This window comes from Oncorhynchus mykiss, chromosome 16 (assembly GCF_013265735.2).
Source record: "Oncorhynchus mykiss isolate Arlee chromosome 16, USDA_OmykA_1.1, whole genome shotgun sequence".
NCBI classification, from domain to species: domain Eukaryota; kingdom Metazoa; phylum Chordata; class Actinopteri; order Salmoniformes; family Salmonidae; genus Oncorhynchus; species Oncorhynchus mykiss.
Window position 1 is genome coordinate 60246822 of NC_048580.1, and position 14401 is coordinate 60261222.

General features: G+C 45.6%; 1 protein-coding gene across 8 annotated transcripts in view; it reads right to left on the minus strand.

The window, feature by feature from the left end:
- The window catches only part of LOC110491133 (membrane-associated guanylate kinase, WW and PDZ domain-containing protein 1), a 204234-nt gene that overhangs the window by 107693 nt on the left and 82140 nt on the right, over positions 1–14401 (minus strand). The window lies entirely within an intron of this gene.

The following is a 14401-nucleotide window of genomic DNA, read 5'->3' on the forward strand; positions in this document are numbered from 1 at the left end:
TACATTTCTGCTGGTGATATAGTGACCTGGGAGCCAAGGAGAGTATCATGTCCCGAATACCATGCCTGTGTTCTGTCAGCGCTTCCATTCCCCCATTAAAAGGATTGCTGGGCTATAATGATTTATGAAGGAGAACGGAGAGGTAATCAATGTAGCGGAGCCACACGCAGATTAATGATGAGGCAAATAGAAGGCAGCCGTACACAAACACCAGATCCTTTCGAGGTCAGGGGGCTGCTCAGTGTTCACATAGACCCATGATGGTGGTGGTGGTGTGTTAGGTTAAAACGTGCTTAGTAGGACTTTCAGAACAAAGAACCTGCATGTCACAAACACGACTGATAAAATGCTATTTGCTAAATATATTTTGGGTCCCTCTGAGTGGTTGTGTTTAAATCAAATCAAATTGTATTAGTCACATGCGTAGACCTTACAGTGAAATGCTTGCTTACGAGCCCCTAACCAACAGTGCAGTTTTAAAAAATACTGATAAGAATAAGAGAAAAAAGTAACAAGTAATTAAAGAGGAGCAGTAAAAAATAACAATATATACAGGGGGGTGCCGATACAGAGTCAGTGTGTGGGGGCACCGGTTAGTTGAGGTGGTACGTACATGTAGGTAGAGTTAATTAAAGTGACTATGCATAGATGACAACAGAGAGTGGCAGTGGTGTGGAGAGGGGAGGGGGGGGGGGGGGGGGGGGGGGGGGCAAGGTGAATAGTCTGGGTAACCATTTGACTAGATGTTCAGGAGTCTTATGGCTTGGGGGGTAGAATCTGTTTTGAAGCCTCTTGGACCTAGACTTGGCGCTCCGGTACCACTTGCCGTGTGGTAGCAGGGAGATCAGTCTACGACTAGGGTGGCTGGAGTCTTTTTAGGGCCTTCCTCTGACACAGCCTGGTATAGAGGTTGGTATAGAGGTTGGTGATGTGGACACCAAGGAACTTGAAGCTCTCAACCTGCTCCATTGCAGCCCCGTGGATGAGAATGGGGGCGTGCTCAGTCTTCTTTTTCCTGTAGTCCACAATCATCTCCTTCGTCTTGTTGTGATCTGTTCAGCCATGATGACACCCAGAATTATTCTCTCTAGAATATCTAGGGACATGCTGTCCTCTGTTAGCATTGTAGGTTTTCAAGTTTTAATGTCACATGCACAAGTACAGTGAAATGCCTTTCAACGACTTGATAGAGGGATGAGGCAACTGTCTGTATCGAAGGGACAGTTTAGGGGGGGAAAGCAGGTCCCCAACTGTTCTGGTCTGGATGCAGGCTGGATGGAGTGAGTGAGTCTCAAAAGAAAGAGAGGGGAGAGAAAGAGCAGCCAGACACACAATGCTGCTGCTGCCCAAGCCCAGCACAACAGGCCATTCTTTCAGCTCCGCGACACAACACACAGCTGAGTCTCCGGCGCTATTCTCCTGCTGTTCCCCCTCTCCCCTTTACAATATGAGGAAAAACAGAGAGGGGGGGGGGGGGGGGGGAAGCGAGCAAATAGAGAGAAAGACTAATACAATCTTAAGCTTAATTATCCAGAAATTTGCTAAAATACACAAAAGACTCGAAGGTTTGTCATTTCGTTCTCCATACTAAAAGCTCGGTCAGCACAGGCATGCAGGATGGAGGAATGAGAAGGGAGATTTAAACGTTCCATTGAAAGAGTACGCTGGGAGAGACAGAGAGGAGGGGGTTAGTAGACTGGCACAGGCAGAGAGATAAGGGATAACGTCTTACAACAATAAGCGAGTGTGTCAACAGATCAGCGTTTAAATCAGCCCCTCCGCTGTCCAAATACTGTCTCAGCACACAGACACACACACACACACACACACACACACACACTCAGAGAGAGACAAGCTGCTCCGTTTTCACACACACACACAGACAGACAGACACAAACACACACAATCTGCTCCGCCATCACCCATCACATACGGCACAATACATCACAGCTCATCAATATCACCAGAGATCTGCATATGCACTGATTCACTCAGCATTTTAGCTTAATAATGCACTGAATTATTCTCTCTCCCTCCCTCGCTCTACCCATCTATCATCCCCCACCACCTAATCCCAGAAGCTAGGGCATCACTACACGCAAGAGAAACGGTAAATGTCACAGATTTACCTCAGTGGCGTTGCTGCTCCTGTCCCTCTATTTTATTCCACAGGAATATTCCTAGCAGCGTACATCCAAACATCTTAGGGTTTTCCTCCCCCCAAAACCATCCATGGATCATCCAGTCATTCGCCTGTGAGCATCGTGCTAGCTAGCTCCTTCGCTTAGCTCACGCAGGCACACACAGGCAGACAGACGGCTAGTAGGCAGCTGCCTTTTCCCCCACAAAACTCCACAACCAGAGCAGAGCAAATTAAAGGTCCAGCACCGTTTAGAGGCTAAGCCAATGTGAGCTATTCACACTTCAGCTCCTATCTGGGGCCAATGGCTGCAGCCCCACAGCCGCCCCCACCCCCACGCCGCTGCTTGTATGCCCCCGCCCACAGCAACTCAGACACCTTCTCTCTCCCTCTTTCTCCAACACTCTGTATTTATCTCTATTTCAATTCAATTCAAGGGCTTTATTGGCATGGGAAACATGTGTTAACATTGCCAAAGCAAGTGAGGTAGATAATATATAAAGTGAAATAAACAATAAAAATTAACAGTAAACATTACACATACAGAAGTTTCAAAACAATAAAGACATTACAAATGTCATATTATATATATATATACAGTGTTTTAACAATGTACAAATGGTTAAAGGACACAAGATAAAATAAATAAGCATAAATATGGGTTGTATTTACAATGGTGTGTGTTCTTCGCTGGTTGCCCTTTTCTCGTGGCAACAGGTCACAAATCTTGCTGCTGTGATGGCACACTGTGGAATTTCACCCAGTAGATATGGGAGTTTATCCAAATTGGATTTGTTTTCGAATTCTTTGTGGATCTGTGTAATCTGAGGGAAATATGTCTCTCTAATATGGTCATACATTGGGCAGTAGGTTAGGAAGTGCAGCTCAGTTTCCACCTCATTTTGTGGGCAGTGAGCACATAGCTTGTCTTCTCTTGAGAGCCATGTCTGCCTACGGCGGCCTTTCTCAATAGCAAGGCTATGCTCACTGAGTCTGTACATAGTCAAACCTTTCCTTAATTTTGAATCAGTCACAGTGGTCAGGTATTCTGCCGCTGTGTACTCCCTGTTTAGGGCCAAATAGCATTCTAGTTTGCTCTGTTTTTTTGTTAATTCTTTCCAATGTATCAAGTAATTATCTTTTTGTTTTCTCATGATTTGGTTGGGTCTAATTGTGCTGCTGTCCTGGGGCTCTGTAGGGTGTGTTTGTGTTTGTGAACAGAGCCCCAGGACCAGCTTGCTTAGGGGACTCTTCTCCAGGTTCATCTCTCTGTAGGTGATGGCTTTGTTATGGAAGTTTTGGGAATCGCTTCCTTTTAGGTGGTTATAGAATTTAACGGCTCTTTTCTGGATTTTAATAATTAGTGGGTATCGGCCTAATTCTGCTCTGCATGCATTATTTGGTGTTCTACGTTGTACACAGAGGATATTTCTGCAGAATTGTGCGTGCAGAGTCTCAATTTGGTGTTTGTCCCATTTTGTGAAGTCTTGGTTGGTGAGCGGACCCCAGACCCCACAACCATAAAGTGAATGGGCTCTATGACTGATTCAAGTATTTTTAGCCAAATCCTAATTGGTATGTTGAAATTTATGTTCCTTTTGATGGCATAGAATGCCCTTCTTGCCTTGTCTCTCTCTGTTTCTCTCTCTCTGTTTCTCTCTCCTTCTGTAAACCTTCTACCCTCCCTCTTTCTCTCTTTTACACACACACTCATGACGTCGACCGACCCACGCTCCCTCCAGATAAAACTAGGCAGTCTCATCAGCCTCATGCAGGTCTCGTGACAATGAGGCAATCATCACTTTAAAAGCAAGTGCTGAGCTACGACAGGGGGTAAGAGATAGTGTAATGGTTGGGGGTAGGGTAAGGGTTGGGGCCAGGGGTAGGTTCTGGGGGTACTGCATAAGTGTATGATTGGTAATAAAGATGGGGTAGGGTAAGGAATGGAACTATGGGTTTGGGCTAGATGATGTCAGAGTATGGATCAGGGATCTCCAAACATGTTCCTGGAGAGATACCCTCTTGTTGGTCATCATTCCAACCCCAGTTGTACCTGACCGGATTCATCTTATCAACCAGCTAATTATTAGCGCTATATTAGGGTTTGAGCGAAAGCCTACAGGGCGGTAGCTCTCCAGGAAAAGGGTTGGAGAGCCCTGATACATACTGTATGTATGTGAAAGCATGGGTTGAGTTGCTAGATTGTAAAGGTCCATTAAGTTTGGACTGGGACTAGATGCTGAGCTACAAAGATGACTAGGGCATGGTTGAGAGATGTAGACCCAGAGTTACGCTAGATAAGCAGGGCAGGCCCATACCTGAATGAATACAGCTGCCTGCTACGTAGGGTTTATCCAACCTGCCCACCAACCATGTGAGCTGCCCTGGGGGGCAGGACTACAGCTCTAACTTTGTTTATTCACTCACCACCGGAGAAGGCCACACCAAAGAAACATTGATACAAGTAACCAATGAAGAGAAAAACTGATTTAGCTCTAATCAGTAATAGTATGATCCAGATGTGTTGACATTAGTCTAGTCCGTAGTAAAACTGTCATTTGAGTGATTATTATGTGAACGTTTTTCTTGAAAAGAAAATGACTCATCTCCTCTAACAACCAAATGATGGGTTGAGAAATAACATTGGCAATAATATTCATAACGTAGCCTACACCAAAGTCTGAAACGCTGGAGAAATCTTAAGTTATTTGGCACGACAATGAGTGAGAACAAGAGAGAGAGAGAGAGCGTTAACAATAACAATACTAACAATAACAAGAACATTAACATTAACAATAACGTTAACATTGACAATAACGTTAACATTAACAATAACGTTAACATTGACAATAACGTTAACATTAACAATAACGTTAACATTAACAATAACGTTAACATTGACAATACCGTTAACATTGACAATAACGTTAACATTAACAATAACGTTAACAATAATGTTAACATTAGCAATACTAACATTAACAATACTAACATTAACAATAACGTTAACATTAACAATAACAATACTAACATTAACAAGAACATTAACATTAACAATAACGTTAACATTAACAATAACATTAACAATACTAACATTAACAAGAACATTAACATTAACAATAACAATACTAACATTAACAAGAACATTAACATTAACAAGAACATTAACATTAACAATAACGTTAACATTAACAATAACATTAACAATACTAACATTAACAAGAACATTAACATTAACAATAACAATACTAACATTAACAAGAACATTAACATTAACAATAACGTTAACATTAACAATAAGGTTAACAATAACGTTAACATTAACAATACTAACATTAACAAGAACATTAACATTAACAATAACAATACTAACATTAACAAGAACATTAACATTAACAATAACGTTAACATTAACAATAAGGTTAACAATAACATTAACAATAACAATACTAACATTAACAAGAACATTAACAATAACGTTAACATTAACAATAAGGTTAACAATAACGTTAACATTAACAATACTAACATTAACAATAACGTTAACATTAACAATAAGGTTAACAATAAAGTTAACATTAACAATAACGTTAACAATAATGTTAACATTAGCAATACTAACATTAACAATAACATTTACATTAACAATACTAACATTAACAATAACGTTAACATTAACAATACTAACATTAACAATCATGTTAACATTAGCAATACTAACATTAACAATAACGTTAACATTAACAATACTAACATTAACAATAATGTTAACATTAGCAATACTAACATTAACAATACCGTTAACATTAGCAATACTAACATTAACAATAACGTTAACATTAACAATACTAACATTAACAATCATGTTAACATTAGCAATACTAACATTAACAATAACGTTAACATTAACAATACTAACATTAACAATCATGTTAACATTAGCAATACTAACATTAACAGTAACGTTAACAATAATAATACTAACATTAACAATAACGTTAACAATAATAATACTAACATTAACAATAACGTTAACAATAACGTTAACATTAACAATACTAACATTAACAATCATGTTAACACTAACAATACTAAAATGAACAATAATGTTAACATTAATACTAACATTAACAATAACGTTAACAATAACGTTAACATTAACAATATTAACATTAACAATAACGTTAACATTAACAATACTAACATTAACAATCATGTTAACATTAGCAATACTAACATTAACAATAACGTTAACATTAACAATACTAACATTAACAATACTGTTAACATTAACAATACTAACATTAACAATCATGTTAACATTAGCAATACTAACATTAACAATCATGTTAACATTAACAATACTAACATTAACAATAACGTTAACATTAACAATAACGTTAACAATAATAATACTAACATTAACAATACTAACATTAACATTAACAATAACGTTAACAATAATAATACTAACATTAACAAAAACGTTAACAATAACGTTAACATTAACAATATTAACATTAACAATAACGTTAACATTGACAATACTAACATTAACCATAACGTTAACATTAACAATAATAACATTAACAATAACGTTAACATTAACAATACTAACATTAACAATACCATTAACATTAACAATACTAACATTAACAATACCGTTACCATTAACAATACCGTTAACATTAACAATACTAACATTAACAATAACGTCAACATTAACAATACTAACATTAACAATAACGTTAACATTAACAATAACGTTAACATTAACCATACTAACATTAACAATACTAACATTAACAATACTAACAATAACGTTAACAATACTACACTGTCATGGTAGATGTTTCCATGGGAAGGTACCATTTCCAAACATGTTACTGTAGATCTCACCTGCGTCGCTAAAGCTACCCACAAAACCCTGGCTTCAGTGGATGAACACCAAATGACACCCACACGTGTCTCTATAGTACTGAAGACTAGTGAAACAGAATAGGATAGTAGCCCAATGTAGACAACAAAGGGAGCCAAGCAGAGGGAAGGATGGAGCCAAGCAGAGGGAAGGATGGAGCCAAGCAGAGGGAAGGATGGAGCCAAACAGAGGGAAGGATGGAGCCAAGCAGAGGGAAGGATGGAGCCAAGCAGAGGGAAGGATGGAGCCAAACAGAGGGAAGGATGGAGCCAAACAGAGGGAAGGATGGAGCCAAACAGAGGGAAGGATGGAGCCAAATAGAGGGAAGGAGGGAGCCAAGCAGAGGGAAGGAGGGAACCAAGCAGAGGGAAGGAGGGAACCAAGCAGAGGGAAGGATGGAGCCAAGCAGAGGGAAGGAGGGAACTAAGCAGAGGGAAGGAGGGAGGCAAGCAGAGGGAAGGATGGAGCTAAGCAGAGGGAATGATGGAGCCAAGCAGAGGGAAGGATGGAGCCAAGCAGAGGAAAGGATGGAGCCAAGCAGAGGGAAGGATGGAGCCAAGCAGAGGGAAGGAGGGAGCCAAGCAGAGGAAAGGATGGAGCCAAGCAGAGGGAAGGAGGGAGCCAAGCAGAGGGAAGGATGGAGCCAAGCAGAGGGAAGGATGGAGCCAAGCAGAGGGAAGGATGGAGCTAAGCAGAGGGAAGGATGGAGGCAAGCAGAGGGAAGGAGGGAGCCAAGCAGAGGGAAGGAGGGAGCCAAGCAGAGGGAAGGAGGGAGCCATGCAGAGGGAAGGAGGGAGCCATGCAGAGGGAAGGAGGGAACCAAGCAGAGGGAAGGATGGAGCCAAGCAGAGGGAAGGAGGGAACTAAGCAGAGGGAAGGAGGGAGCCAAGCAGAGGGAAGGATGGAGCTAAGCAGAGGGAATGATGGAGCCAAGCAGAGGGAAGGAGGGAGCCAAGCAGAGGAAAGGATGGAGCCAAGCAGAGGGAAGGATGGAGCCAAGCAGAGGGAAGGAGGGAGCCAAGCAGAGGAAAGGATGGAGCCAAGCAGAGGGAAGGAGGGAGCCAAGCAGAGGGATGGATGGAGCCAAGCAGAGGGAAGGATGGAGCCAAGCAGAGGGAAGGATGGAGCTAAGCAGAGGGAAGGATGGAGGCAAGCAGAGGGAAGGAGGGAGCCAAGCAGAGGGAAGGATGGAGCTAAGCAGAGGGAAGGATGGAGCCAAGCAGAGGGAAGGATGGAGCCAAGCAGAGGGAAGGAGGGAGCCAAGCAGGGTGAAGGAGTGAGCCAAACAGAGGGAAGGATGGAGCCAAGCAGAGGGAAGGATGGAGCCATGCAGAGGGAAGGAGGGAGTCATGCAGAGGGAAGGAGGGAGCCATGCAGAGGGAAGGAGGGAGCCAAGCAGAGGGAAGGAGGGAGCCAAGCAGAGGGAAGGAGGGAGCCATGCAGAGGGAAGGAGGGAGCCATGCAGAGGGAAGGAGGGAGCCAAGCAGAGGGAAGGAGGGAGCCATGCAGAGGGAAGGAGGGAGCCATGCAGAGGGAAGGAGGGAGCCAAGCAGAGGGAAGGATGGAGCCAAGCAGAGGGAAGGATGGAGCCAAGCAGGAGGGAAGGAGGGAGCCAAGCAGACGGAAGGAGGGAGCCAAGCAGAGGGAAGGAGGGAGCCATGCAGAGGGAAGGAGGGAGCCAAGCAGAGGGAAGGAGGGAGCCAAGCAGGGTGAAGGAGTGAGCCAAGCAATGGGTAGGAGGGAGCGGCTGCTATTTTTAGTGTTTCAGGATTAATAATTTCTCACCCTGTGATCCTCTGATTGTTTGGTGAGAAGTTATAGATGGCCACATGAACATTTCCTGTCTCCCATCAATCAGGATGTAGCCTATCATACCTTCCGCCTGGAGGTAGCTGGCCGAACTCACTAACACACACACAGACAAACACAGTATACTGCATGTATGTTAACAAACACTATCATAAGATCACACACATGCACACAATACAGGAGTCACACAAACACTATCATAAGATCACACACAAGGGAGTCAAATATCTCAAGAAATCTGACAGAAGCAGTGAATCTTAGTTCATCATCAGTAGTTTATTTTTGGGGGATTTTGCCAATCCTCCAAAACACGATAGTAACATAATTGCAGTCCATCGTCCACCATTCATTCCATATCACTAGATTCCTTGGAAGAATGTCATGATGCTTTCCTGCTCTATTAATAGTAGGGAGAGATTGGACATGGTTTATTCAGACATGTGTGCTCTCTGTTCTCTCTCTCTCTGATCCCTAGACAGTTATGGCTCCCAAATTGGCCCGAGCAGATCGGCAGGATGGAGAAGGCAGGACTAGAGTCCACCTCTGAGCCAATGAGCTAGTCAACGAGGAAGTGATACACTCAGAGAGTAAGCCTCATCAGACTGCACTCTGGGAAGAGAGTGATCTAACCAATCAGAATGATCCCTAAAAACTGACCTAAAGACAACCTTGACCTAAAAAGGGGTCTCTTCAGTCAAAACTGGTCACCATGGATATGTTAAAAATGATACAGTGTTTCCTTATACTGTAGCTTCTTTGAAAATCCCACTGTAAATATGGTTTTGTTGAGTAAATTAATTCAAACATGCATCATTGTAGCACTCAAATGATTCAATTTTAGATGTATTTCTGAATCCTGGTGATTGGGCTTGCTTGATTGAATAGGGCCCCAAAATGCATTTCTATCTTGGAAATACAGTGCCTTGCGAAAGTATTCGGCCCCCTTGAACTTTGCGACCTTTTGCCACATTTCAGGCTTCAAACATAAAGATATAAAACTGTATTTGTTTGTGAAGCTATCAGAATAAATGGTGGATGATTTTACACAGACCTGCTATCAGAATGAATGGTGGATGACTTTACACAGACCTGCAATCAGAATAAATGCTGGATGACTTTACACAGACCTGCTATCAGAATGAATGCTGGATGACTTTACACAGACCTGCTATCAGAATGAATGCTGGATGACTTAACACAGACCGTTATGGTCCTAGACTCTGTAGTGACAAAACAAAACCAGTGGAATATCAAGCATTTCGCTACACCTGCAATAACATCTGCTAAATATTTGTTTGATCTTAAGACCATCCAATTGCTACTTGGTGTAAAACAACCTCGTAGAAAGTAAAAATCATCACTATATCAGCAGAAGCAGAAGGTCCCAGAGTAAGGAGATAAATATTTGAGATTGTTTTGGATGATCTGCACATTGGTATAAGGAATAGTAAAGTCAAAGGCTGCCACCCCCAGTGCCCTCCACCACCCACTCCTACTGCTGGGTTGTCAATCACACAAAGTGTGTGTATGTGTGTTTACATCACTGTGGTTTAATACGGCTTCAAAAGACATATGATGCATTACCCACACACACAACAAATATGTTGTGTTCATTCATACACACAATCCGTCTACACACACACATACATACGCACACACAACAACACACACTACTCAGCATCTGTCATCATGTCATTACAATGCACAAACACATTTGCCCAACTTCCTTGACGCTATCGCTTTGACGTAACCATTCTGCTATCGCTTCTTCCTCTCGTACCGAATGCCTAGATTTGTTAGCGCAGGCGCTAGTCTGGCTACATGAAGGAAATATTAACCGAGTGACTGTGAAAAGCAGGCTAACAGAAGCTTGTGCCCATCCATTAGAGGACTGAATGACCAACATTAGCATGAGGCTCTCCGGCAGCACCCTGCAATGCAGCGACACACACAATGGCGAGTGCCACGCTTCCCCCCTGCCATTCCCCCAGAAAAGCCCTTTTGTTCCCACAGCATCTGGACCTGACCTCCATGCATTCTGGGGCTGGTGACCCCCCTCTACCCCCTCCTCTCCTATCCACCCCTTTTGAAAAACATACTCTGCCTCCACAGCAACCCCCCCTCTCTATACTAGTCTGCCTCCACAGTGACCCCCTCTCTCTATCCTTCTCTGCCTCCACAGTAATCCCCCCTCTCTATCCTACTCTGCCTCCACAGCAACCCCTCCTCTTTATTCTACTCTGCCTCCACAGTGACCCCCCCTCTCTATCCTACTCTGCCTCCACAGTAATCCCCCTCTCTATGCTACTCTGCCTCCACAGCGACCCCCCCCCCCCTCTCTATACTAGTCTGCCTCCACAGCAACCCCCCATCTCTATCCTACTCTGCCTCCACAGCAACCCCCCCTCTCTATCCTACTCTGCCTCCACAGTAATCCCCCTTTCTATGCTACTCTGCCTCCACAGCGACCCCCCCTCTCTATACTACTCTGCCTCCACAGCGACCCCTCCTCTCTCTCCTACTCAGCTTCCACAGCAAACCCCCTCTCTATATCCTACTCTGCCTCCACAGCAACCCCGCCTCTATATACTAGTCTGCCTCCACAGTGACCCCCTCTCTCTATCCTACTCTGCCTCCACAGCAACCCCCCCTCTCTATACTAGTCTGCCTCCACAGCAACGCCCCATCTCTATACTAGTCTGCCTCCACAGTGACCCCCCTCTCTATCCTACTCTGCCTCCACAGCAACCCCCCCTCTCTATGCTACTCTGCCTCCACAGCGACCCCCCCTCTCTATGCTACTCTGCCTCCACAGCAACCCCCCCTCTCTATACTAGTCTGCCTCCACAGTGACCCCCCTCTCTATCCTACTCTGCCTCCACAGCAACCCCCCCTCTCTATGCTACTCTGCCTCCACAGCAACCCCCCCTCTCTATGCTACTCTGCCTCCACAGCGACCCCCCCTCTCTATACAAGTCTGCCTCCACAGCAACCCCCCATCTCTATCCTACTCTGCCTCCACAGCAACCCCCCCTCTCTATCCTACTTTGCCTCCACAGTAATCCCCCTCTCTATGTTACTCTGCCTCCACAGCGACCCCTCCTCTCTCTCCTACTCTGCCTCCACAGCGACCCCCCCTCTCTATCCTACTCTGCCTCCACAGCGACCCCCCCCTCTCTCCTACTCCTTCTTCAGACTGCCCACACCTCCCCTAACCACCCCTTTCTTTCAGTTACGGAGTGCAGCAGTCTCTGGCTCCTTGAAAAGAAGGTCTGTGTACTAGTGGGCCTTACACAAAGCCTGCAAATTAAAAAATGAAAAAGAGGAAAAAAGCTCCACGGCTACTTGCCATCTGTCCCTCTGGTTTGGACGTGCCTGGCCTAGTGTGCCTGCCTCCCCCTCCCTTTCCTTCACCTCATCCCCACCCCCAACTCCCAACCTCCAAACCCACTCTCCCTTCTCCTTTCTTCACCTCATCCCCACCTCAACCTCCAACCCCTCCCCACTTCCCCTTCCTTCACCTCATCCCCACCTTCATCCCCACCCCCAACCTACAACCCCACCTCCCCTTCCTTCACCTCATCCCCACCCCCAACCTCCAACCCCACCTCCCCTTCCTTCCTTCCTTCCTTCCTTCCTTCCTTCCTTCCTTCCTTCCTTCCTTCCTTCCTTCCTTCCTTCCTTCCTTCACCTCATCCCCACCCCCAACCTCCAACCCCACCTCCCCTTCCTTCACCTCATCCCCACCCTCATCCTCATCCCCACCTCCCCTTCCTTCACCTCATCCCCACCCCCAACCTCCAACCCCACCTCCCCTCCCCTCCCCTTCCTTCCTTCCTTCCTTCCTTCCTTCATTCCTTCCTTCCTTCCTTCCTTCCTTCCTTCCTTCCTTCCTTCCTTCACCTCATCCCCACCCCCAACCTCCAACCCCACCTCCCCTTCCTTCACCTCATCCCCACCCCCAACCTCCAACCCCACCTCCCCTTCCTTCACCTCATCCCCACCCCCAACCTCCAACCCCACCTCCCCTTCCTTCACCTCATCCCCACCCCCAACCTCCAACCCCACCTCCCCTTCCTTCACCTCATCCCCACCCCCAACCTCCAACCCCACCTCCCCTTCCTTCACCTCATCCCCACCCCCAACCTCCAACCCCACCTCCCCTCCCCTTCCTTCCTTCCTTCCTTCCTTCCTTCCTTCCTTCCTTCACCTCATCCCCACCCCCAACCTCCAACCCCACCTCCCCTTCCTTCACCTCATCCCCACCCCCAACCTCCAACCCCACCTCCCCTTCCTTCACCTCATCCCCACCCCCAACCTCCAACCCCACCTCCCCTTCCTTCACCTCATCCCCACCCCCAACCTCCAACCCCACCTCCCCTTCCTTCACCTCACCCCCAACCCCACCTCCCCCGATTCCCTTTTTAGCTTATATACACACCATCAACCACAATCACATTCTGCCATGCATTTCCCTCCTTGCTCCCCTGCATACATCACAGGCTTCACCGAACGGATGGTAGACGGTGACAATGACGGAGACGGAGAAGGATAGAATAAGAAGAGCTGCCACTTGCCTGGATGTGGAGAGACGGAGAAGGATAGAATAAGAAGAGCTGCCACTTGCCTGGATGTAGAGAGACGGAGCCAGTGAATCAAGCCGTAATCCTTTCTTTGTGTGAGCTGCAAACAGAGAAATTTGTCTCCCAACAATGATTTCCCCAGCTCGGCGGTGGAGTAGAAAATGGGAAAGCGAGAGAGTGAGGTTGAATGAGAGGGAGGCAGAGAGTGAGAGAGAGAGAGCAGAAACAGAGAGACAGCAGGAGCGTGTGACAGAGAGAGAGCCACCGTCAAGCTACAGGGACGCTGACAATCAGTAGAGGATTTGAAATGAAAGAGAGGAGAGAGAGGGGGCAGAGAGATAATGTGGGGGAGGGATGGAGGGTTGGTCGGTTGGTTTGCTAGGTGACTCTAACACTGGGATAATGCTGAGATAACCTTCATGTTGGAGCAGAGCAGCAGCTGTAGATGTGAGATGGAAATGAATCCCGAGAGAGAGAGAGCGAGCGAGAGAGAGAGAGAGAGAGAGAGAGAGAGAGAGAGAGAGAGAGCGAGAGAGCGAGAGAGAGAGAAGCTTCTCTGTCAATTGTGACATTTGCGGCACATGATAACAAAGGCCATCTGTAGCAGCAGGGCTGGGAAGGAGGGAGAAAGGGAAGGAGGGGGTGGGGAGTTCACATGGCGAGTGTCCTCTTCCTAGAAACACAAAGCAACACTCGAGCCTGTGGCGGAGAAACAAGCACCTGTTAGAGTCAGGCATGGGGAGACAAGAATTGGGCAGAGAGACAACAACACATGTGCTGGGAAAGGGGGAGGAGAAGGAGGGAGACAAAGGGAAAGAGAGGACAGAGAAGGAGTGTGGGTCCATTTTGTTTCACTGCTTTTGGAGTTAAAGATTTGTCATCTCATAGAACCATTTGAATTTAATTGAAATCGGTGGCATGGAACTGGGAGAGAGGAAAAAACACAAACAC